At 37.5% G+C, this 26,708-nt stretch overlaps 1 protein-coding gene across 6 annotated transcripts in view; it reads left to right on the forward strand.

Annotated features, from left to right (window-relative positions):
- COBLL1 (cordon-bleu WH2 repeat protein like 1) overlaps nt 1-26,708 on the forward strand; it is an 86,934-nt gene that overhangs the window by 12,955 nt on the left and 47,271 nt on the right. The window contains exon 1 of one of the 6 annotated variants that reach the window (XM_076342743.1): nt 24,421-24,514. The exons of the other annotated variants lie outside the window; for them this stretch is intronic. The gene's annotated coding sequence lies outside the window, so the exon portion shown is untranslated. Of the gene's footprint in view, nt 1-24,420; nt 24,515-26,708 lie in introns of those variants that run through there. 6 annotated transcript variants of the gene reach the window in all.

A 26,708-nucleotide genomic window follows, 5' to 3' on the forward strand; every position in this document is an offset into this window, starting at 1 on the left:
GTCTTTCTATTTCTAAAGTGTGACAACATGTGAATGGCATGTTCATGAGTTACTGCATGGTTACAGAATATGAGCATGTAAATCATTCAAAATGCTATTTGGCTGGTTACTTTTATGGGTAGGAATGTGGAAAATACTGGATTTCTGACAGGATTCTGACTGTTGTGATAACACAGGATATAGAATTATTAAATACTTAAAATAAGCTGAGAGGTTCCAAATAGATTTTTTTATACATATACTCTTTTAGGCATTTTACAGAGATTCTCTATTATATTTAGGGAAAACTAAATCCAGGGAGAACTTAGAGATGGCTTCAGATCTCAGGAATTTGTGTGTTTGTGTTAAGGGCTTTGTGAGATCTTACAGCTTAGATCATTTGAGCAGTATTTCTGTCCTTTTCCTCTGAAAGCCATAAAGTAAGAAAATCCTTTTTCTCTGAATTTTCTTGGGTGTTTTTACATGACTTCCTGGGTGGGAGAAGTGTGTTACTTTTTTTAGTTAATATTTATAAACATAAGTCACATTGTCTCAAAGCACATAGTATATACATCTATATACTCTGTAGATCAGGTAGGTACCATATTAGAATTTTCAGAAGGAAAGAATCAGAAAGATAAAATGCTGCTAAATTGGAGGGTGCTGTTTCTCATAATGAGAAGGGACGCAGTTATAGGAACTCTGATAAATAAAGCCCGTAGACAAACTGCCCAGCTGTACTTTAAGATGAAAACAGGATGTTGGTTGTATTGCTGGAGGACTACTGTATAAATCAAAGGATATGCTATTATTGCTGTGTAAGGAAGCTGTACTCCCTTAGAGTAGTTCTGTATATAAAAGAATGGTAATTGCCATGCTTATCAAGGACTGGCAGTTCTCCTTTTCCAATTGTGACCTGATGAATCCACCTCTAGTTCATGACTTAAAGCGTTGCCAGTTATTTTAATCCCCTATTCAATAGGACAAACAGAATGTGGTTATTTTTATCTCTTTACGGTTCCTTAGATTATACAAATAGAAACCTCCTTTCCTATGTTCAAGCCAAAGGTGGTTTACTGAGGGGGATGTGGGTTGTTTCCCCAGTGCCTGTTAAACCCTGCCAGTTCAAGTTGTGTCCACTTAGTCATGTCATCTGGAAATGGCCAGGTGGCTTTCTCCCCTCACTGATGTCTGACCTTTCCTTCTCCTAACTGTTTGTTTGTTTTTTAAGAGTTCACTTATAGCCCCTTTAAATTTTTGTTTGATAGGCTAAGCCGTTTTTTTTGTTTTATTCTCATAAAGTCTTTTAAAGCACTTGTCTGCCCCCATTCCACTCAATGTACTGTTCTACTGTTCCTCAGTGCCGACTAGAACGGTGTTGCCTTTAATTTTGTTTTTAAAATTAATTTAATAATTTTTATGCTTCAAAGCACTATATCCAAGTACACTTTCTCTCTTTAGGAAGGAAGTATGTCAAATTACTTTTCTGCTTTTGGTTTCTACCAATTTATTTTTCTCTTCAGGGAAATTGTAGAATCATAGAATTGTTTGGGTTGGAAGGGACCTTTGAAGATCATCTAGTCCAACCCCCATGGTAGATCTGTAGTACACTGTAGGATAGCCTAGATTGTTATTTAAGAAATATAAATAAGTTTGTCTTAGGCAGAAGTGGCTGAATCTGGAACAACAATAAGTATATGGATAAAGGTTAAATTGATGTTCCTGTAATATTATATGTGGTTTTATAGAAAATTTTTTGGGATAAGTCCTCAAAACCAGAACTATTTTGGTAGAGTGATTTTAGCATAGCAGTTTACACTGGTTAGTAGAGAGTTGTCAGCCTCTTAGTATCTGTACTCAAATGCAGAGTTAGCCTCCCTGCAGTAAGACTCCTGACAGTGAATCAGATTTGAAACCAGTCCATGCTGCTGATGCCTACATGGTAGAGGAACAAGGAGTCTGATAAGAAAGTGAGAGGGTGGCAATGGTGAGTCAATTATGCAGATCTGTAAGGGAAAGCAGATGTGCTTCACTCTTGAAGGCTTTACAGCATAAACTTAATATTGTTTTAATAGATTTTGCTTTATACTGAATTATAGATTCGTCTTTCAAATTTATAGTTGTCATGAAGTTTGATATTCAGAATGACTTTTCTAATATTTACCATCGCTTATCTACAGTTCCCTGAAGTTCTGTGAGAGAAGGATGTTTCAGGAGCTGTTTAGGCTTATGTAACAAGTTGTTGTAATACCTAAGGAAAAATATGTCTATAATATAATGTTCCAAAAGACATTTCAGTCTTGTTGTTCAGCCGGTAGCACATCTGAAATAGCAACTACTTTAAAGGGCTGAATAGTGCTGTTATTTTGGAACATTACTCATTACTCTTATAAATTTTCACAGTTGAGAGAACTGGTTGTATAAGGTTAAATAAGCTACGCTGCTGGTGTTTGAGCTATTTTCTTATGTAGTGTGCACATTATTTGTGTCCACTAGAAAACGATTCAGTCAAAAGTACTGGAGATGAGATGCTCTCAGGGGATACCTATTAGAGCACTTTCCATTATTTTTTTACATAAACGCTGATATAATAACTTTAGATTTAAAACTGGGACGTAACTATGCCAATATAAATTAATGGATGTATTTCTTAAGAAGTAGGGCCTCACTAATCTGCTTCTTCCTGCTTTTTCACAGGGGTGGAATAGGAGGAAGAAGTCTCAAAATCTTGAATTTGTTTCATGTCTGTACTAAACAGTTGTAGGAATTAATCAGGAGTGAAGTCTTTTAGTTGAAACACAATGAGTTCTGTAGTACAGATCCGAGTTATATTGGATATACTTGGGAGGATTCCATATTACATGTAGAGATATGTAATTTCTACGGAGGGAGAATCTTTTCTGGGGCCAGAAACTAATTTATTTGAAAACATTTGTCAGTTATCAGATGTCTTAGTGTCTGTAGCAGCGGTTCATCAAATAAGGGTGGGTAATGATTTAGGGTAGACCAGTGATTTTGGAAAGTGCATGTAACTTTTAAGTAGTCATGCCCTATGGTCATTAAAGATAAATTTTAAATTCTAGCTGTTCACATAAATGCATGGTGTTCTTTGACAGACCAGAAGCGTGGCTATCAGGAGACATGCCGTGGAATTACCCTGATGTGACCTTGTAACTGCTGGATTTGAAAAGCATGAAGCATTATTTGAACTGGTCCAGTACTCTGAAGGCCTCTTAATTATACTGCCAGTATTATTTTTCTTAAAACTTCTAATGAGGGGGGATGTATTCTGGAGTTCTTGTCTCAGTTATGCACTCACGCAGACAGTTCTCATTGTGCAGGTTGTATTGTACCTTAAAACGATTGTGATTTTTTTGTTTGTTTGTTTTTTAAATTTTGGAGCAAGTATCACAACTTTCCATCTACAAAGCAAATAACTGTTGCTTTTGATTAGTAACTTAAACCTTGGCAAGTATGTAAATTCCTCAGCAGGGCACTGGTTTTGAAGAGCTACTTATGTTCCAGTGAGAAGTCTTCTGAACAGATTGTTTTGAAACATGTGATTTTTTTTTTTAAACTTTTTTTTCCTGCTTCTGTACTACATTATCTGCACTGATTTACTCCTCTCCTCTAGGAAACACATTTGCATTAAAGATCCGGTCTTCTGTTTATTTAGTTCTTGCTGCTTATTGCTTCCATGAGGTCCTTTTTGACCTTACAATTAACAGAAAAATATCCTGGGAATTAAATCAAGAAGAAATTAAGTACAAGGAGCTGATAAATTCTGATGTATTCTTTCACTAATCAAGCTTCCGTTTTGACATGCAAAGATCCTCAGTAATAAAAATAAATAAAAAGATTAAAAAACCCCATAAGGAGCATGTTTTTCACAGCGTCTCTGGTGCTTCATGGAACGCTTTAAACTACAACAGTCGGGGTACCACTGGTTCCTATTGTTAAATGTTGGCTTTGTCATCAGAAAAAGTTCAAGTGTATTTGCTGGAAGGTAGTCTAACCTGGCCTGAGCCAATTTTTATTTATCTGATCTGTTTTCACTAATTGCCTTTTAGGTAGAATATTTGCATTGTACCATAGCATTTCATAGTCCCAGCTGATATACCCCGACTTCTATTTTAGATTGGTCTGCTGGTGTAAGGATTCTTGCTGCAATTAGTGCAATACTGAAATAGTAGTAAGTATAAAAGATTGCTCAACTTGCTTTTAAGCTTAATCACATACAGAAAATCCAGTGAAATAACAGTAATAGTTCCGAGATCTGCATTGTTTGTTTCTTTATATTGTATTATATTATTATAATTTTGTTGGAAATAAAGAAGACTGGTGAGAGAGATAAAACTGGCATATCAAAGAATTGAAAGGGTTGATTGCACTGTTGTCTGCTTAATGTCACTTTAAATATCTAGACTTGCTAATTTGGTCTGATTTGAACATAACAGTGTCACATTCAAAGGCAGAGGATGCCAAGAAAGGAAGGAGATGATTTACATCCCTTGCGCTTCCATAAGTGGGAGTTTCAGATTGGAATTTGGCTATAAAATATTCAGATTTTTCAGAAAGAGCTACATGATAAAACAGGATGGTGTACCAAGGCCTGTAACTGGATCCTTTGGCAACAAAGCTTGTAGGTACCTTTTCCAAAATGTAGGAAAGGGTCTACTCTGTCTTGGCAAACAGCCAGCTTGTTTCAGTTTCTACTGTCTTGAGTTTTACATGTTTAAAAAAGCCAAAAAAGTTTGGGCTAGTATGATAAACAGGTTCTACTGTACATCTTGAGACCAGGTTCTCCTGCTACTAACTCAGACTAATCTTAAATTCTGGTTAGAAGACCAGATGTAACAATGCCAAGCCTTAGTATTGGTGACTATATGGAATTGTGTTTCGTTGTGCTGATGAAATTAAGCTATCCATTCATCCATCCATATTTGTTTCTGGCATATAAGCAAGAGTATGTTTTGCAGGTGAAATGATCTAACTCTAAATACCACTAAAATCGCTGCTTACTCATTTGACTTGTTCTGTTGATTTACATATGCTTACACATACTTATATATGTATACTCACTGACTGTTTAAGTTCAAGTGTTTTCCTTTGTTTTCTAGAGCTTAGTCTTACAAGTTCTGCATGTTTTCAGATAACAATGTTGTGTATGTCGTCACTGTTGGTAGTTGCCAACAGTAGAAATAATCTGCCAAACATTAACGTAATTCTGATTACGCACTTCCCTTAACACAGCTTCTAAAGAAAGCTAAGTGTCTTGAATTCCAAGTATATAAACCAGTATGCTAAATATACGTATTCTTTTTCAAGAATCTGTGGTGACAGGTGTCACTGACCACAGCGTGGAGCTTCACATAAGCTCAAGAAGAGCAGAAAGATTGTTCTTTCTAGTTTCAGTTTGTGTTCTTGTTCACTTCCAGCCCCCTCATGTAAGACGTGTGGAAGGCTGGGACTTCTAGCCAGTGTTACCCAGCGGGATGTTGTGGGTTTGCCCACTATGAGCAAGTGGGGACGATTTCCTTTCTTCTTTTTATTTAAAAACAAATTAAAAGAATATGAACAGGAGTGGACAACCTAAAGAGGTGGTTTCTCCCCTCCAATGAAGAAGGTGAGGACTTGGCAGTGCTAGATTTACGGTTGGACTCGATGATCTTAAGGGTCTTTTCCAACCTAAATGATTCTATGATTCTATCTTTCCCTTCACCAGTCACTTAGCTGCATCATTTAGCATCAGTTGTGATGAAGTTATGCAGTCATGTAATTGGGGCTAAAAAAGACCAGTAAAAAGGTAGAGAAATGATAGCTCGGCCTAGCTGTAAAATTTGTCTTACAATTTTCTCAGAAGCTTACGTCATTGTTATGATTCTTTGCTTTTGACAGACACTTGGTATCCTTATTAGCCACCTTTGACCCCAGAAGGCTCATGGTACAGAATATTTTTAAAGGCTGCTGGATCATACTTAAACTTCACATAGTCTGCAGTGTTACTGTGACAGGTGTATCCCCTGTTCAACCCTGTTGTTTCACATCAGCAAATATGCAGAAAATAGAATTATGAGACTAAAAATGATGGTGAGCTTGAGAAACCGTGTGACTGCACACACAGAAATAGTGCACTGGAGCGAGGTGTCTTATGAACAACCATTATTTAACCATGTTAATTTTCTTTTTTGTTTAGAAAACAGATTCAGCCAGGCTGTTGGTGAGTAGTTAGAAGGTGTGGTCTAGTAATTCATACCGTGATTAGCAGTGGGATCCAGTGAGGTTGTGTAGGTAATGGCTGGTCCTTAGATATAGAAGATGGCGAAAGGTTGGTGGACCTTATGAAGAGGAGGAGGAGCGTGAAGTCATCCAGAATCACACAGTCCATTTCCTCTGTCTTTACCTACTGTAATCCCTAATTTGACAGGTGAATTTTGGTATCTCCTAGCAGTAAGTCACAGCTTGTTTGGTCCTCTGTACATATCTGAAGTGACAAATAAAGCCATAGCCTATTTTTATGATCCCTATCTGTATGTCTGAGTCAATACTAGACCAACTTTGTCTAACAAACTTAATTTGTGGCTGTCCCAGCACTTTCAACACAAAACCTCTTATGTATTATGGTAGCTGCAGTTACATGATTACATCTGTTTTCCATGCACAGTCACTCCCCTGTTCTACTGTAATTGTTAAAGAAGTCTTCATGTATGCAGGCTACATTTTAAAACTGAGTAGAAATCCAGGAGTGGAAATACCTTTTTCATCCATTAGATAATCCTGATAGCTGTTATTAATCTCTCTTTTAAGTAGATGATAAAATAAATTTATTTCCCTAGAAAAATGCAGAAAGTTAGCATAAGTTTTAGTCATATGTCAGCAAGAGACAGAGACAAGATTGTCATAGTGTGATGGGGCTTCTGCAACATAGTTTTTGGACTCCTTCTGGGAGTAATCTGATGATAATAGTTACCTGTCTAAACTGTTAAGTTTTTAATTTGGTAGAATTGGTACTTGTAAGACAGTCTTGTACTGTTCAGTGAAATAGGAGCTTTTGCATATGTTTTTTAGCTTATGCTGTCAAGCATACCATACTAGCAATACAGATAATTTTGTCTTTTTGGGATTCTTTTTTTTTTTTTTATCTTGCAGTAATTGGTTGTTCGTTTAAAGGAAGACATTTGTGTTCTAAAAACAAATAACACACACAGCTGTGTAGCTAAGTGACCCAGAGAAAATGAGTTCCCATGATCTATGTGTATGTGCAAGCGATGGGGACCAGAACTTGTTCTTTGTCCAATAGTTCAGTTGTGCATGGCCTCAAGGGAACATGTGGCCATACTCCTTGTACTGTTAACTTTCCATGGGAATGTAAGAATGTGTCTCACAGTGCTGGCTAGGAATAGTTGTGTGTGGGGGGGGTTGTTTTGGTTTTTTAAATTTTGTTTTCTTGTGTCTAAATTCCTGTGGGTTGTATAGAAATTTGGGCTACATATTGATTGCACTTTTGAGGAAGAGCGTAAAATTGTGTGATACTGCAGCTGCTAAGAATAGGACATAAATGTTTTGCGTTGCAGTGACAAAAGCTATGCAGCGTTTAATTTCTGTTCTTTACGTTCTTGAACAAATACCTCTGTTCTAGGATATTTGAACAACTAAGGGAACTTCTTAGTCATCTGCATCAATAAATAGATATCAAGTTCTTGGATACCTGAGATGTGAAAACAGATTTTTTTTTTTTTTGGTGGTTGTTTTTGTTCTACAGTGGGTGAGACAGGACTAGGATTGGCAGAATCCTTTCTTTGGTATTTGATTTTTGTAAGTTAAAATTTTAGTATTTGAATTTTTTTTTTCTTGGGGGGGTGTGTGTGTGTGTGTAACCTCTCATCTACAATTGAAAAGTTTTGTAATGCCATGTCATAGACCAAGTGCTGTTCAAGTTACTAATGACCAACTATGGAAGCTTACTGCATTGGCTAGTTTTGAAATTATGATTAGCAATTTGATTATTAGCAATATGATTAGCAAAATTAGCAATTTAATTGCATAGAGTTCCTAGTGTCATCCTGAGGCGTTATTCCAAACCTGTGCAAAATACATACAAATTAACAATGAACACTTCTCTGCCTTATGTAGGGAAATTAAAAAGCAGAAGAAAACAGAACTCGAATAGAAGACATGCTAGTTACTTCCTTCATATATCTCATTATACACAGCTTTCTCAGAGGCTGTACTTTAAGGGTATGGCCTTGATAAGCAAAGTACCTACTTCCCGAGTTTGTACAGTTCCGTTTAGCTTTCTATTAATAATGGTATAGGTGGCAATAGAGGTGGACAGAAAACCTATTTGAAGCACTATTAGATTGCATCTAGTGTGTCTATTTTTAACTTAAATAGTTTATTTATTTAGAATTAATGGAGCTCACTTCCATTAGTTGCATCAGCACTTGACCTTGCTGTGTTGTATGTAAACAATATTATAGTTTACGTAATTGATGAACTGGGAAGTTATTGCATGAAGAACACTTCATGAGTGTAGTTACTCAGTGCCTACAGGGAAACACTTTAGCAGAAGCCCTTGCTCTCCAAACCCAAGCAGAGGAAATAATAATAGCTAAATCTTTTCAGTAATAAGTATTTTCCTTTGTGTTTTGTTGTTGGCTGGTGGGATTTTTTTTGGGGGGTCTTAATTACTTTTCTATTAAATATATGATTTTTCAGAAATGCTGACTCCAGGCACTGAGTTCTTGGTACCAAAATCAATTTATTTTACCAGGTCACTAACTTGTTAATTTAGTATTTGTCAGGCACATGTTCTAAAACCGTTTATTAGAATGTAGAGTGCTTTAGTATGAGAGTCAGCAAAATAGGTAAATAATACGCTCAAATCAAATTTGTATAGCTTTGGAAAGCCATACTGTTACATAATCATCTGCCTTATTGAATGTTAAAGTCACTGCTATATTGGTGTATTTCTTTGCCAATATATTAATGTCATGCTATCTAATAGCAACATAGTCTCCATATACAAACAGCTTAAGAAATACAAGGAGCAATCATATAGCAGAAAGAATGGTTTATAGTTACTTGGCAGTTGAAACAATTACCAATCCACTCTTGAACTTCTGTCTGAGGGAATAAAACTCTTTATTTTTTAGAATTCTTGCCCTCTGGGGTAAGAAAAATGACAGCAGATGAATTGGTGTTCTAGTTTATAATATGATGCAACTGAACTAAAATACAACTTTTTCCTTATTTTCATTTATTACTAGAAAAATTGGCAAGGAAGACTGTTGCTGATCATACTTCAAAACTGAAAACTTAAAATGATCTCAGACTTCAGGTGACTAAAGTGGTCGTGCATAGTCATATATTATCTGTTTGTTTAGAATCTACTGAAATATCAGGTTTATACCTCGAAGGAACCTTTCATTTTATAAAGTGGAAAGTAACTGTTGCAATCCTGGATGACCTCCAAATCTCCTTTGAAAATCAGTTTCTTCACTAAATGAACAGAAATAGCTTTTCTTGCAAATGTTTTGGCTTTTGACTCCAATGCCAGGGATTTGAAATTTGAGGGAGAAGAAGCCAACAAAGCAGATTAAATAGACTCCTAAGTCTAGCTTTGAAATATTGCTGTACCAAGTCTTGTTTTGGATGAAATGATGGATGATTCTTTTATACATGAGAAGGAAAATGTTTTAAAAGGATGTGATAGTGTTGAATGCAGTATTAAGACTTTTTCACAGACTTCCATTCGCTTTCTCAGAAGTTAATACTGTCCTTCCTTTCAGAGGAAGAGAGAACTGTTTAGAGATTTTTGCAATCTCAATATTGATAAAAAGTCATGGTATGAAGAAAATTCTTTAGCTTTTGTATGAAAATGCACATGCTTTATGAAGATTTTTTCTTAAATTATTTCAAAATTAACTGACAAACCCAAAATACCTATAAATTCTTAGAGTATCTTTACAATAGCATTCTTGTGTTATGCTCTTAAATACCATTTAATGAATTTATAAAATACCCTGATATCTCTGCAGTAGAGTATCTCTTTTAGGATGTGATTTATATTCTAGGGATATTTGTTGCTGGACAATACAATGTTTGAAGAAAAATTAATGAACCAGTCTCCTGTTTTATACAGATGGGATTAGATATGCTCTGATTTGCCTGGAAAAGAGTAAGAAGCCAAGTAGTTTCAAAATCTAGCCTACCTGCAGTGCCACCCTGTGGCTTTCTTTTTTCATGGCTTCTCTTAAACTAACCAGTTTCTGTTCCCTCATCCCCAGCGGGCAGATTACTTGTGAACTTCTAAAATGTCTGTACTCCTGGCTGCAGACCTGCTCTAACCAGGATAGTACAGCACATTTCTTTGCTTAACTTCCGGGAGGCAGCATTAGTTGTCCCTGCTGAAACCTGCTTAGACGGAGAACCAGAAAGAGGATTTCTGAGCAATACTGGTTCATTCACCTACTGCATCAAATCACTAAGCAATAGTTGGTTTGGTCATTGAAAAGGAAAGATCGCATTGGAGCTGGAAAGCAAAAAAATGTGTTAAGTCACAGCAATAACTTGAAGGAGCATGTTAATTGGTCTCATCTGTTCCAGCAATGCTATGTATGCATATAGTTTATTTCCAGGTAGTCAGTTTTCTAGGAAGATGGTTTCATTTTAAAATTAGATTGTCTAGGCAGACACAGCATTTCTTATGGAAATAGTTGATATTATTTTGCATTCAAGACATCTGCATTTTTGTTGACTTTAATTGAAGGATGTCACAGAGACTTTGTTCTTAAAAGCAGCATTATGCTTTGAGGGATATGTCATGCTTTGCCTTACACCGTTTTAAAGAGTCGCTCAAATCCTGGTGGGGTAAGTACCTGCAGGTTTAAGACTGTGGTTTTCATGTATAGGAGGAAATGAAATGTTGAGGATAATTCACACCAAGCAAGCATATAGGAAGGAACTTTTCAGCACTTCACCTGCCTGGCCTGCCTCAGAGAGCAGAACCTGTTTTCTTCCTCACAGCCAGCTTAGTCTTACTAATGTCTCTGGATGAAAGGCAGGGGTTTTTACCTATCTGTATTTTCTTCCTGCCATTCTGGCAGGGAGCAGAACTTTCTTGCCCCTTTTGCCTAGGTAGCAGCACTAACATCATCACTCAATGCAGGAGTGTCAGCAGCAGTTCCCTGGGCCTACCACCACAGCCCACCACCTGTCCCCAATATACCAAAAGCTGACCTGCCACTCTCCAGTCCAAGAAGTGTGTTTGGCTACATTTTTGACTGTTTAAAATTGATACTTTTAATGTTGTAAGGGGTTTTATTATAATGCTTTGAATGTGCTTTCAGTATTTTCTTGCTACAAAAGTAGTTACTTATATTAATGAAATGAACTTTCCGCGCTTGCATTGCTCTGCTGTTGGCCTGATCATGCTGCCTCCGTTTCCTTGCTTTCACAGAGTGCTTGCTGCCTGCCCCAGAGCTACTCGTGCTGTGCAGAGGCAGGACGAGTGACTAAGGGGACAAATCGAGTCTGAGCTAGCAAAGCCTCGGCATGTCTTGTTCAGACGCCTCTGGGCTTTGGCGTCTTCATTGAGGACTTTGTATTTTTCTGTAATAGAAACGTAAAATGTGAGAGCGTGGTAAGTATCAAGCTGTATATTTAATGTGTCTAGGCTTTCTCTGATAAGCAGGTGCTTATGTTCACATTTGTGTCCTAATTATAGAAATTATACTTGGCCTTTTCTAGAAGGTAAATGTTTCTTTTTCTGAATTCACATATCTTGCTTGTAAACTGTAAGTAGAGGTGTGTGAATGTGGCGTCTGAGTTCTTGCAGAATCTTAAGCATAAGAAATATCTGATGCTACAGGCCGTACCTGTAGGTTGCACTGTTTGTTATGTGGAGTTGGAAAGTCTTAAATAGTGAGAATTAAAAAATGCAGAGTTTTCTTCTTCCAGTGTTGGCAGAAGGATTACCATTCTTTGACAAGAAGTGTAGCTTTTTTAAAAAATTATGTTTACTATAAATGCAGTGTGTATCTGAGCAAAATGATGAACAAAAGGCTTAAAAAGAAACAGTTAAAAGACTGTACTTTGTTCTCATAGAGTTCTTGAGTAGTTTAATGCTTGCAGTTAAATACATCCTTTTGGAAGCCTGAATTTCCAGGTAGTAACAACCAAAGGTAGAAGAAGTGAATGTGAGGGAAAGTAACGGAGAAGTTTTTGATTACTCATCTTTATTTAGGAAGCTTGTTTGCTCTTTCTACCACACATCAGGCTTCTGCAGTACTGGGGATGTATAAACTAAAGTGTCTGTGATTTAAGGTAGTTATTGCAGAATCTCTTCAGGCTGTAATGTAATTCAATTGCAGTGGAAGGAACAACTTCATTGTACTTTAGATCTTGATTTTTGTTCAGTGGATGTTTTTCAAATGACTCAGATGTAAGTCATGGACAATTCTGATTACTCTTTCTTAAAACAGAAAACAGAATATTGAAATGTACACATGCATGTACATTCTTGTGTATCACAGGTCCTGGCTTGAGTCCTTCCCGTATTAGAATTTTGGCTAGCAAAATGTCTCACTTCATTCCCTAGATCACAAAAAGACTGCAAGTTTACTTTAAGAAAATACATTTTAAAAAAACTTATATACTGTGTGATTCAAGTTCTGGTAAGACTTCAGCATTGTGAATAAAAGCCTGTTAGTGTCTCTGACAGCACTTCATTGGGAAAGAAAATCTGTGCTCACTGTTGTGAAAGTGAAATTCATGACTGTGCTGTATGCTCTTCCATATATTTTTAATAGGTACTTTTGTTTATATCTTTCTTTAAAATAAAATTTAATAATTGTCACATGAGTGCATCTATAAAACTTTCTATCTTTAGGAACCTTTATGAAAAGATGCTTTTTGGTTTTTACAAGCAGTCCACAAGGGGAGGGGAAAACAAAACAAAAACCCCAAACAAAAAACCCCAGCGTTGATACATGCCGTTCCTTCAGTTCTGTGATATGCTGTGTCTAGCTTGGGCTGTTTGATGTTTGACAGGAAAAAAAATTGCCAGAAATAGCCACCTACCATAACTGTTTGCCTTTCTGTTGAAGGCTTGCAAAGTTTACTGGGCTAAAGTAAAACTCTAGACCATAAAAACTTCGTGTATTGTATGCCTAAGTTTAAAAGTGTATGCCTAAGTTTAAAAGTAGAAATATCAGCTAAGCAGACCAAATGTTCTGTGGCTGGTATATCACTCTACAATAATGTAATGGTTTTTTAGCAGCACATCAAGACAAGACACCTAGAAACATTTGTGAAATTCCTATGGCATAAGAGGCCTCTTACTGCATGAGTAAATATTTCCCTCTTTCTCTCTCTCTTTCCCTCTCTTTTTTTTTTTTTTTTTTTTTTTTGGTCCAGGAGAACTCAGCTTCATTAAACTGTGCTGTTGGCATTTCTTCTTTCCTTCTGCTTTCATTCATTTTGTTCTTTGTAAGCTTTTTCATTTGATAGGATTTCAGTATTTGTACTCCACACAAATAGAAGTGTTTGAATACTTATATCACCTCCTTTTTTAATGTTTTCTGAGCAGGTAGAAAATCAAGCTGACAGTCCTGCTCTGTGGAGAGCTTAGAAGAACTTGGGATGTTTTGATATACAGAATGTTGTGAAGCATCTGCTTTGTACTATTGCACAGAGGAGACAGTATGCACAAGTGGTATAGCACTGTGTGATGAGCTGTACACCCATGCAATATAGGGTGTTGTACCTAGTTTCTAGAATATCTGGTTTATCTAGTAGCAATTTCAAGGAGCCTATGAGCTACTGTTGAGGTAGTGCAAGGATGGTTTCTACATTCAAGTGGGCGTTCCAGCAAAATATTAGAATGGTGGAAGATGAAACATGAGCTCTGTCAAGTTTTGCCAATGTAAAATACATTTTTTTCCCCCCCCATGTGATAGCTCATGGCAGGAGCATTTTTCTAGGATCATACTTATAGATTTTCTAAAAGTAAAATAAAAACATAAATTCCCCAATACTATAACATGTAATAGAGATTGAGTATAACTGGAGCGCTTGTACTTCTTCTGAATATTACTCTAGAATTATGGTTTGAAGCAGACAAAACCAAACTTGAGCCTTTGTGGTTTTGTGGTTTTTTTTTTTTTTTTTTTTTTTTAAATTTTAAATCATAAATGATGCAAATAGCACTTTCAGGGTGCTAGCCTGTTACGTTTGATCTTCTTGGAGATATTTTAAACTGTTTTGTTAATAGTACCATACTGTCTCAGCTGTATCTAGAATGAAGTCTGTATTTTGAAAGGCATATTTTCTTCTCTTTTTTTCAACTTTGTTGATTTGAGCTTTTTTCTTTTGAATACTAGAGAGAATCCCCAAGCATGACTAGCCACCCCTTCCAGAAGTTGGTGTGGTACACTCCCAGTTTAGTTGTCCATGATACTGATTCCAAAGATACATGCTTATCTGAATTAAGGAGCTTGTGTGTGCGCATATTAAGTAAGAAAGAACACTGTATTTTTCTTCCTCATTCCTATCTTATGGGTGGCAGGGAACCTGAGGCGTGTTCCTTCCAATGTGCCATCTTTGCAACTGTGGGCTTTTACTCCCCAGATGGCTTCTTACCCCTTTGGAACGAAGGCCCTCTTGTAAATCAGTCTCAGCTTTTGTAAAACAAACTATGATCTGAATTATTTGATGTCATCATTAAAAAGGGGAGAGCTGTTCATTACAAATTTTAGTATTGATCCCAGTGCGATTAACTGTATAATTTTTCCATTGTCTTGTGTTTACTTCACTTTGAGGAAGTGTCTGAAACTTGCATGACAAAGTTTATAACTTAGTATAACATTTATAACTTAGTATAATGTTTGCTTTTGTTCTTTTTTCTTTTTTTTCTTTTTTTTTTTCTTTCTAATTTATCATCTGATAAGCACAGGAACTCAAAAGTCTAAGACAACAACACCAGATACGCAGTTCTGAAGAACGGACTGAGTGAGTGCTGGATGAAGCAAACACAAAATGTCCTTGCTTCACAAACTGTTTAGCAATGAAACATTGCATTATTTTTAACTTTTTGTTTTGGGAGGAGAAGAGTGATTGTTACTAAACTTGAGCAGAGGTACAGGTTTTTAAAAACAGCATTATAATATGTGTAAACATTCAGAACAAGAAACTTGTTCAACTTCTTATTAAAGGTACATCTAAATTCCTTACAGCAACAGTGCCATAAAAAGATCTGTCTAAGTACAGACTATTCTGTCAAGGAATGCATATGATTATGAAAACTTGTATGTGAAACTGGATCTGAAGGTTTCTGAATTAAAGCATGGGATTTTCCAGAAGAAAATCACTGTGGGAGCTTTATTTAGTCTGTCATTTTTTGATTAACTTTCTAGGCCTCCGAGAGTAATTTAAGGAGGCACAGTAACTCTGTTTGGAGCTGTAATTTTCAGATTTCCAAAAACACTGCGGGGTTTTTTCAGTTGTTTGGTTTTGGGTACGTTCGTTTGTTGAATCCCATAGTGACATTTAGTGTTCCAGAAAGTCTTTGTTGTGCGTGGCTCCCACTGGTTAAGGAAGATAGTACTGTTTCAGTTCTCCTTAAAGTTGTCTAAATAAATTGTGAAGAAATGGGAGCGCTCCAGAACCTTACAGAATAGTCATAATAATAATGTGTTTGTTAAATAATAAGGTGTGTGTTAGAAAATCCAAATTCTCTTTCCCTGCAGTTCTCTGTCATAAGTGAGCTTGGGGGCTTAAAAGATATTTTTAGCATTACAACTCTTAAATAGTTGGATACTGTCTCTTTTTAACTGTGTAACTTCAGTCACAAGTCAAGTTTTCCACATTACGTTCCTTTCATGATGGCTTGGCAGTAGCTATCCTCTCTTGAACCTCTAGCACTTCAAAAAGCGGTACAGTTGTTTCCATTGGTCTTTGCGTGGTAACTCAGTATGTTACTGCTTGTACAAGGGTGCTGTATTTTCTCAGTGTAGATTTTTGGTGATGGCAGTTAAAAAAAAAAAAAAAAAAAAAAAAACCAAAACCAACATTCAATAATATTTTGGGACCTGATTCTGCCAAGCTACCAGTTTTCTTGTGCCATAGCACCAGCTCAGGTATCAGTTATCTGGGGATACGCCTGTACCACCTAGTGAAGGCATGACTGGAGCGTGGGTATGGCTATTCACTGCAGCTTTAATCTTGTAGCGTAAGTAACACAGTAATGAAGGCGCAGTGTCATCAGTTAGTAACTAGTGTGTGGATTACTAAACCCCAGAGGGCTTTTAGCTGTGAATACCACATCCTTCACTACTATTTTAATCATATTGTTTAACTTACAGGTAGCGTTATGCCTGTTTGTGTTCATTTATGGAAATAACCTGAGTACAAGATTTGTGGTGATTCTTTTTTTTTCTCTTTCTAGGTCCCAGATTTAGTGATATCTTGGTGTGCTGCTAAGCATATGTCGTATTTCAAGTTTTTGTGGAGGATTATAAACTGGGATTTAAAAAAAAAAAAAAAAAAAAGGAATTAGTTAAGCATTAATCAATGATCTTATGGTAACATTGTAGCAGTAGACCAAGAGTTGTTGATCCTAGCTTTTCTGTAGAGTGTTTGGTGTAATGTATATTTGAAGAATTCTGTAAGTGTAAGTTGGTATCTCTAAAAAAAAAAAGCAAGCTGAAACTTCCCAGAGGCAGCTGAATGAGGCCTCTTCATGGCCTTCCTGCCTACACGCTCTGCTAAATAAAATAATATAGTTGTTTCACAAACAGAGGGAGGGTTATAAAGGTAGCTTTACTGTGACTTTAAATCTGTCTTGAGAGCTTTCCCAGAAATATGAATGTAGTAATTATATGATTAAACAATAAGGAAACTTTTTGGGTTGTGCACTTCCTCAGGCTATTAACCTAACCGCTAATTAACCAACAGGAAATTCCAGACCTGAAAGTTTCATTATTGCTATACTAAACTGTGAAAATATAACTGTGTTAATGAGGATTTTATTATAGCCATCTGTAGCTTGTTTTTAAATTGTGTCAAAGCAGGAAAAACATAATATACCATCTGTTACCTAGCCATATCAAGTAGACATGAAAAATATTAGAAAAAAAATCCCCCAATTTACAACCACAGTTGTCTCTTATATTTCTATATGTTTCTTATTTTATTTGTGGCAACCACTAGTGCCGTGGCAGTACCATCACCGTAGTAATGTGTCATTTACCCCTTAAATGATGTATTTTGTTTCATTTATGATTTCTATATTGTAACTTGAATATTCGGGAAGGAAGAGGCGCTGACTTTCCGAAATGGTAATTGCTGGGCAATTAATGACCCCTCAATTTCAGTGTCATATTCTCTCAAACATGTCTGAATTGCCAAAACTGAGAAGCTGAAGATTGTCGTGCAATTTACAGTTCTTTCTGGTTTTAAGTAAATAAAAACTTATTATCTCTTGGATAACATTTATTAGTATTCTCTCTTTCTCTGAATAGTGAGCATGAATTGAAGCATTTTGCTCTCATCAGATGCTGGGGTTCTTGCTGCTCCTTTTACCTTAACCCTTGTGTTCCTCTATAGAGCTTAATCCATACAGACTTTCCCAAGTCCCTTGATTTGCGGTTCTCTTTGACCTTAAAAAGGAGGGAAGTTGTAATGTGTTACCATGCACTTACCAAGAAATATTATGGATACTTAATTGTCAGATGTTTGTAGGTGTAATGCAGGTAGAGCCTTAGGTGAGAAGAAGGTGGTGGTCCCATGGAAAAAGTTACAAAAATTGCTCTCAGGAAGAGAGTTGGCACGGAAGAAAATACTACAACTACGGGATAGTGAGACAGATCCTTAGCATGCGAGATGAAATATGACTCAGTAGGGTCATAAAATGTGCTAAAGTTTGCATGTTATCTTTTGTGCTGAGTAGAGAGAGGAGTGATCTATGATGTGAAAATGAGGATAAAAGGTTGTAACTGAGATAGAGAGGTGGAAGGGTTGTGCAGCAGTTTAAGGGAAGTCACGCTGTGGACAGGCAGCCCAAAATATGGGCTTGTCCTTTTGTCCCCAAAAGTTTTCTGAGTAGGTGCTCTTTTTTTGTCCTGAATTTGCACAGCAACTAGCACAGCTTTGGTGAGGGCTCTTAAGTACTACCTTAGTACTCAAGACAAACTATACATTTGGTGGCTGAACTTATGAACAAAATGTGTTTCTCTGCAGACTGTGGTGCAACAAGCACAGTTAGAATAAAATGAGGAACTCTTCAATATAGCAGTATATCTACAATGTAAATGTCTTAATGCTGTAAATATATAAAGAATCTAAATGCTGTGCTGATCAAACGGATAAGGAAAAGCCAGCTGATGCAGTCTTTCTGGTCTTTCAAAAGGCTTCTGCTAGCCTCTAACCTAAAGCCTTTTAGGAAAACTAAACAAACATGGCATAAGACAGTAGACCCTGCATAGCTAAATAATTTGCCCAAAAATAAGAACAGAGGTATGGGAAATGGTCTACTGTGAAGGTGAAGGGAGGCCACCTTGGAGTTCCACAGGGATCTGTGCTGGAACTCTTAGTTCAGCATGTCAATAATCTGCCACAGAAAAGTGGCTGAATAGTGAGGTGGCAGTTTGGTAACAGTAAAAAGTTATTATTCATAGTAATTAGAGGAGACACGACTCTGAAGACTTGCAGAAGGATTTTACAAAAATAAATGGATAATAAAATGAGATTAAATTCACTTTAGATAAATTTAATACGAATCAGTTTGCCATGTATATTAGTAAAGGAATAGAGAAGAAAAGAGAAAACATGATTATGCTACTGTATAAATCTATAATGACAATACAGTGCACTGTTCTGGTCTCTGTCATCTCCAAAAGGGTATAGCAGAACTGCAGAAGGTTCAGAGATGATCAACAGGGATGTTCAAAGGTGTGGTACGGCTTTCATGGTCTCTCGGCTCTTGTGTTCTTACGTTTACCATTTGTACATGTACCAATTTGTTGTGTTCTAACTGTTCCAAGTAAGTGAAAAGAGAACATGCAACAGAATTGTCTAATGATGCTGCATAAAATCCTTAAACCAAATGTTAAAAATGGAAAAATAATTAAGTCCCCCTTAACGTTGAGTGATTTTACAATCTATAATCAACTTTCCTTGTTGATGTGTGACTTGCATAAGAAAAACAAGTTCTTGGTCTGCTTCCAAGCCATTTGGAAGCCTCTTGTCTATGCTCTCTTCTCCAGTTCTTTTTGATAGAACAAAACTATTTGCCTTTCCCTGGAGACTTGACTGTGTTGATCCATCACAGATGAGATGTCATCTCAGTAGGTACAAAGCAACTGAAGAAATAGTATTTAATAAAGCAGGAATTTAATCTGGAAGAATGCCTATTCATAGCCTAGTAATCCAGGTTTCCTGCTATTCTTGCTGCTTTCAGACTTTAGTTTCTCATGGAAATTATTTTAAAAAAATAATCATTACTATTTCAGGGTTAGATGAAATATCAGATAGTTTTGAAAAACAGTCTTTTGTTTATAACAATAGAGACAATAGGTTCAAAGATCTCCCAACTTCACAGATATGTCCCTATTGGGGATTTTTAAAAAACAGATAATAATTCTGACCAGCTTTTCCATATGCAGATAATTGATACACATCCGTTAAGTTCTAACAGCCTATTGGGCTTTTGGAGTCTCTTGTTGTTTTTTTTTCCCCCAATGCAGAAATACTCAATGCTCTGGGTAATCGCAGACAAGTGAATCTGAAGGTATTAAAGATCTAAAAATGAATATTGAGAAGCTTTTGTTTTACTGCCCTCACTAGTATATGCAAGTCTTCATATCCTTTTGGTCTTGGAAACAATTGTGTGGATTAAAGAGCATGAAACATCTGTACTAAAAATGTGACCTTAACAGGGACCTCTTTAGAAAGTGTTTCGTATTTAGCACTAAAAAACCAAAAAAGCCTATAGTGTCATTGTATTTACCAAAATTAGATTGTTTACTTCTTTTAAAGCATACACACAAGAAATAAAATTCCATGTTTATGATCCATTCACATGCATTCCCTTTTGCTGCTGATACTAGTCAGTTGATGTTTCCTTTTTAGGGAATGTTTGCTAATACAGCAATGCCAAGATGAGTAGTTTAAGTAGATGCTTTATGGAAAAATGAGAAGCGTTTTAAAATTCTAATCCTAAAGAAATTCTAACAAAACATTTTAATTCCATTCCCTTAGATGTTTTTTTTTAGTTTTTTCCTAATACCCTGTCTAAGCTCTCCTCCCACCCCGTCTTTTAAAAATTCTCAACACTTTACCTTTCACAAGTGTTCTAGGAACTTACAGAAGAAAAAAAAAAATACTAGTAGCCTATGCTGAGTGATATCGGTGGGGGTAGAAGTAACCTTTGTGAGATGCAGGAGAAATAGCTGGGTACATACTTGTAGAAATGGAAAACCTTTCCTTTCTTCCCTTTCAGGTTATCTGAAATGTTGGGCAGTTACTTATTGTGGTCGATAGTATTAAATTCCGTTGGTGACTCCCTGAATGAAAACCACATGATTTTTCAACCGTGATAAATTTACTGCTTAATATGTAAAAGCCATAAGAAGGGAGTTGCTAAGTAGATAAACTATGTAAAACTTAGTACCGCAAGATACCAGTAGGACTAAAAAAGATAATTTATTATTGTTAATATTAATTGAATATTTCTAGCTTCAGCCCTTAGACCCGGATAGTAATTAATGCCTCCAAGTGGAATTCCCAAATGTTTTGTCCTGTGTAGGACATACTAGCCATAGGGAATGTGTTGGTATTTTAGACATTATTGATACCCTGTCTGCACTGAAACTTTTACTACTGGCAGTCTAGTCTGCAAGTCTGGCTGTGTCTGCATTATCGCTGTCCCCAGCTTTTCAAGCAATTAAAATTGCTTCAGGGTTTTCTATTCTTCATATTGTTAACTCCTGAAGTTTGGTTGCAGAGTGCAGTTGACTTGGAACACAACCAATGATTGATCTGACTGTTTGTTTCATTCAATGTTACACGTTAGGTAAAACTGACTTAGATTTCTGTTTTGTCAGACGTAATGGGGGATGGATACTGGTGATAGGACCTCTCAGGTAGGAGAGGCTAGGTAAGGAATTGTCAGTAATGTTGTTCACTCAGCACACATGCACTGACACAGATGTTATCCTCTCACTGAAGTGGTTACACAAGCCACTTCAAAACACTATGTGGACGGATACAGATCTAGAAGCAACATTTCCCAATGATGGGAACCTGAAAGATGTTGCTGTTGATGACAGCGCTTGCCCAAAAGAGTTTGTTGACTGCATTCCTTCCCGTTCCCTGGGCAGACTTAATTGTAAGCCGTCCTCACATGGCTATATGCGTTAGGTTTGACTTTGGGAAGAGGTAACTGAATTGAGAATTGCTTTTAAGCAGCTTCTGTTTTTAATTGACAGTGAGGTCACGCTTCTGTAAATTATCCTACTTCAAACACTGCAAAGTTGTTTTTTGTTTTCCTGATAGCATAAATACTGTACTTCTGTTTGCAAAATTGATTCATCAAGATCTTAAGCTTGATGGAGGGACCACTCGGTGCATAAGGAATTGGCTGGATGGTCGCACTCCAAGAGTTGCGGTCAATGGCTCGATGTCCAAGTGGAGACCAGTGACGAGTGGCGTTCCTCAGGGGTCAGTATTGGGACCGGTGCTGTTTAATATCTTTGTCGGTGACGTGGACAGTGGGATTGAGTGCACCCTCAGCAAGTTTGCTGACGATACCAAGCTGTGTGGTGTGGTCGACATGCTGGAGGGAAGGGATGCCATCCAGAGGGACCTTGACAGGCTTGAGAGGTGGGCCTGTGCGAACCTCATGAAGTCCAACAAGGCCAAGTGCAAGGTCCTGCACATGGGTTGGGGCAATCCCCAGCACAGATACAGGCTGGGTGGAGAATGGATTGAGAGCAGCCCTGAGGAGAAGGACTTGGGGGTGTTGGTTGATGAGAAGCTCAACATAACCCGACAATGTGCACTTGCAGCCCAGACAGCCAACCGTATCCTGATCAGGTCAAGGGAGGTGATTCTCCCCCTCTACTCCGCTCTCGTGAGACCCCACTTGGAGTATTGTGTTCAGCTCTGGGGCCCTCCAACATAAGAAGGACACGGACCTGTTGGAGTGAGTCCAGAGGAGGGCCATGAAGATGATCAGAGGGCTGGAGCGCCTCTCCTATGAAGACAGGCTGAGAGAGTTGGGGTTGTTCTGCCTGGAGAAGAGAAGGCTCTGGGGAGACCTAACAGCAGCCTTCCAGTACCTGAAGGGGGCCTATAAGAAAGCTGGAGAGGGACTTTTTACAAGGGCATGTAGTGATAGGCCAAGGGGTGATGGCTTTAAACTGGGAGAGGGTAGATTTAGATTAGATATAAGGAAGACATTCTTCACCATGAGGGTGGTGAGGCACTGGAACAGGTTGCCCAGAGAAGTTGTGGATGCCCTCTCCCTGGAAGTGTTCAAGGCCAGGCTGGATGGGGCTTTGAGCAACCTGGTCTAGTGGAAGGTGTCCCTGCCCATGGCAGAGGGGTTGGAACTAGATGATCTTTAAGGTCCCTTCCAACCCAAACCATTCCATGATTCAATAATTTTGTAGGTAGTACTGATGATCAAATTAACTGGATGTAAATGGTTATTTGCCTCTGCTGCCTAAGTATTCCACTGATCACTAAAATTTGCTCACCTGAACTATTTAGTCGGGTATCTTACAGACAGAGAAATAGGGAAGGCTAAAAAGCATGGAGGGAAGGAAGAGTCCTAATTTTAAAACTTCCCATTAAACTTGTCTTGTAAAAATAAAAGGGGCGCGGAAAACAGGATTGGATTCTTTTTATGGTATAAAGCCACAGAAGACATAACAAAGCTACTTAATACTGTCTTTTGAATTGGCTGAAGTAGATATGTCAGGATTAATGGCTATACAAATCTCTAGATGTACTCTGTAGGCTGTTTGGTCAGGTGGTGGGATTATAAATAGGTAGGCTTACTGATGTCACCAGTAGCAGAAGGGAACAACAGTGAGCTTGCCATGCACACGCACACTCCGCCCCTTCTACCTACATATGCTATTGAAAGAAATTCATGTGACTTTAATGGAGAAGAAAAACCTGTGTTATCTTGGAGGTAAGCAGAAAAGTAGTTTAATCAATTTTAGCTGTTCTTCTTCCCTCTCCTTGTTTAGATGATCAGCAGAATGGCTTCAAAGTAATACTTGTATTATCTTACTGGGGAGTGTCATACTAACAATAATTATGTTGCTCACTGGGGCCTAGAAGTTCAAACGAGATTATTGAGATTATTTTAAATGAGGAATGTTGTTATTTCATTCAGACTGTAAGACTTTTCTGACTTTGATTGTCTTTCGTCTGATTTTGATCTAAAATTTTGTTTGGAAGAAAAACACTTGTTGTTTGTAATAACTTGTAAAAGTCAATGCCTTTAGTGTTTAATATAGTAAAGTCCTTGCTGTGTATTCTGTGTATGCCTTGAATATTATATATCACTTTTGTTTATCATGGAAAGCATTACAACAATTTTGTAATACTTAAATAGACTAAATACCTAAATAACTGCACAATGCCAAGATGCACTTTGCTTACAGCAACAAAGAAAGAATTTAAGAAATCTTGTTCAGTTGAACTTCTTGCAAAAGTCAGTATGCTTCCGGCACGGAATGATATGTTAATATGTTAAAAAATCAGCAGTGAAAAATACTGGGTGTAAACTTGCGGAGTGAAAGTTGAAAAGGATGAGGGGGTGAATACAGGAGTGAAGCGTAGTAGTTAAGCAAATTATTCATCAGCATAGTTGTATAGGAAAGTTTCTCTACATTCCCCAGAGCAGGCTGCTGCTGCTGCTAACAGTTATAAAGGTTAGTAAGAAGTATGCTTCTCCCTTTCCTAAATAATTTTTTCCTACTTTATAGTTAATGTTGAAGTCCTGATCCCTTTTTCAGAAAGAGCAGGGGCTTTCTAATGGAAGTAGTGGGTCATCCAAAATAGCTTTGGTGTTACCACCATCATGCAGAGAGTCAGCCTTCTTTGAAGAAATATCTTCTTCCTTCCTTACCTGTTGCAAGAATCAAGTAAGAAATGGATCTAGGGGATTTTGAGTGTACAGAAGAAAGCGGAGAAGGGGGCTAATGACAACTCTTCTGTGTAGATGGGGATGAGTTTGGGGAGGAAATAATAGCATTCATTTGGGGCCCTGAATTGCCAGCCAATGAGGGAGTTTAATTTAAAGTAGGACAAAGGGGAGGGAGCTTCTGCTGTCAGCGGCAGCAAAGGGGGCTATGAAAACTGCTGATTGGGCTTATGCTATGAAGAGAACTGGGATAGGACTTCTGGCTGTGCTTTGTACCACCTATCTCCCCTCACACAGTGCACAAGAAATGAGGCTTGGGCTCCAGCAGCAGCACTGACATTTGAGGAGGTAGTAAATGCAACCCTGTTCCTGAAGGTAAGAGGGTTTCCCACTTTGGTTTCTGAGGAGGATGCAGGGAGTGGAGGGAGTGTTGAGGAAGAAGCTGTGAAAGACGAGCAGAAGAATCTGGTGGCAGGTAGGTACTCAAAGCAGTTCTTCTTAGTTTTGCAAGGAGTGTTAGCCTGAGATGCTCGGTGCTTCTGTTTGGGGAACTAAATCTACGTTGTTTATACTTCATGAGAAACCTCTTTATTACATCCTAGCTTTCAGGATATTAACTGCCAAGATGCTTCTCTTGCCATCTAGTAAAGAAAATGCTGGTTTTAATACAATTTCTTAGCCTGAACTTAACTTTTTTTCTCTTTCATTTTCTTTCCTGTAATGAACTAGGATGCCTTGTTTGCTGACATGGTTATCTGTGTAGAAACTCTCTGTCCATTCTTCGTGTCACATAGCATCTGTGTGTGTGTGTGTGTGTGTATATATATATATTTTTTTTTTTAAGCTTCTTGCTCAGGATAGGAAACTTTCCCTGCTTCACATTCTCTTCCAGTGCTTAATATCATGTCTGTTCTCCAATTTACTAAACCCTCCTATTTCTTGGTTATGCAAATGTACAAAACATTTTGAAGTCTTACCAAACTTAGGTAGCTAAAGGACATAACTGCTAAGAGAAGGCTCCTGGTGGCTGAAGAGCTTTCTACAGGGGAGAAGGCTTGTTGTGTTCCAAACACCTGCATAAAACCCAGAAATTGGCTGCAGTGCTTTCCAAAGTCGCATCGCTGTGCTTGGCTCAATTATTCTTCCTGTATCTGAACCTTCAGCTGGGAAATAGGACTGCTGCAGTTGAACCCAACCTTTTACAGCAGCTAAAAGAAAGAGGGAGTAAAGTTTGTCTTCCCTGTTGTTACTCCAGAGCTTCCTAGCTGCTGTCCTGTGTTATTTTATCTATTAGCCACCCACACCTACACCCACATACCTATATTTGAGGCATGTGTGTATGTGAGGAAAAAGGGAAGGGTCTGTATTAGCCTCTTTCCTGGCCGCTGTGTGGCTCTGCTTTTCTTTTCCTTCCCAACCTCTAAATCCATCCAGTGCCTGCCTCCAGTGTTACTTCTAAAACACAATTTTGAACAGGAGAGAAAAGCAGCAGCAGAAAAGCTCAGATAAATTGACAATTCTTACCTCTATTGATGTTCAGAATAGCAGCTGAAAAAGCCATGAGCAGAGCTAGGTGTTTCATCTGCAGGCTTTGAAAAGACAGTGGTGTTATACCTGCTTTCATGACTAGGAGATAACGGCCAGAAGGGCAGATTCAGGTTTTGCTCTATTTGAGAGCCCTTAATTGAACTTTTCTTACTGGTCATGGGAGAAAAACATCTGTATGAGCATCCTTTTACAGCAGTTCTTGAAAAAGATTTGAGGGTTTGTTCCTAGTGGAGGTAACATGTTTGCTTGAGTTTTAAGCATTTGTTAGGTTTATTAGCGTATCAAAGGTTAAGCTCCCCCTTTCAGTTCAAACTGCTCTTTGTTTTCTTTTCCTGTTTATTCAGCCAGTTATATATTACTCAATTACTGTTACAGATTTACTGCTTTCTCTTCCCTGCTCTCCTTCCTTTCTGTCAGGCTGTTTTCATAACATAAATATAATAAAGGCTAAGTGAGTCATAGGAAGTTTTAATAGTTTTGAATGTCATTCAAGTTTTTTGTACTTTCTTTTGGTAGTAAATCTGGGTTATTTTTTGCATTTGATACTTTGTGAAAAGGTTGCAAATAGATACAAGTATCTGCTTACTGCAGAGGTATGTTGCGCATGGACATGCCAAGTTTGTATTTGTATTTTGTGTTAGTCCTATTTACTTCAGAAGTCTAAGTTCTTAACCTCCTTTGAAGTAACATCGTTGGAACTAATTTTCCACTACACCTCTTCTTTTTTGTTTGTTTTTTTTTAGGGTTGGAGAAAAAGAAATATTTCTTTTGGCACAAGAGAATGTGCTGCAAAGGAACTTTTGTATCAGAACACATTTCTATAATTCCTCAGTAATAATAATACACTTTATGCTAATTTATAGCATAAAGTATTTTTTATCCTCTGTTGCCTGCTAGGATTCTGAGCTCTTGGCTGTCTTCCTAACAGCAAGGCAATTCTTATGCCTAGAGAGGAACTAACTATGTTTTGTTGAATGGTGTAAGACAACACTAATTCAGTGGCTATCTGTGCTCAGGAGCC

This window comes from Aptenodytes patagonicus, chromosome 6, assembly GCF_965638725.1.
Source record: "Aptenodytes patagonicus chromosome 6, bAptPat1.pri.cur, whole genome shotgun sequence".
Taxonomy (NCBI): Eukaryota; Metazoa; Chordata; class Aves; order Sphenisciformes; family Spheniscidae; genus Aptenodytes; species Aptenodytes patagonicus.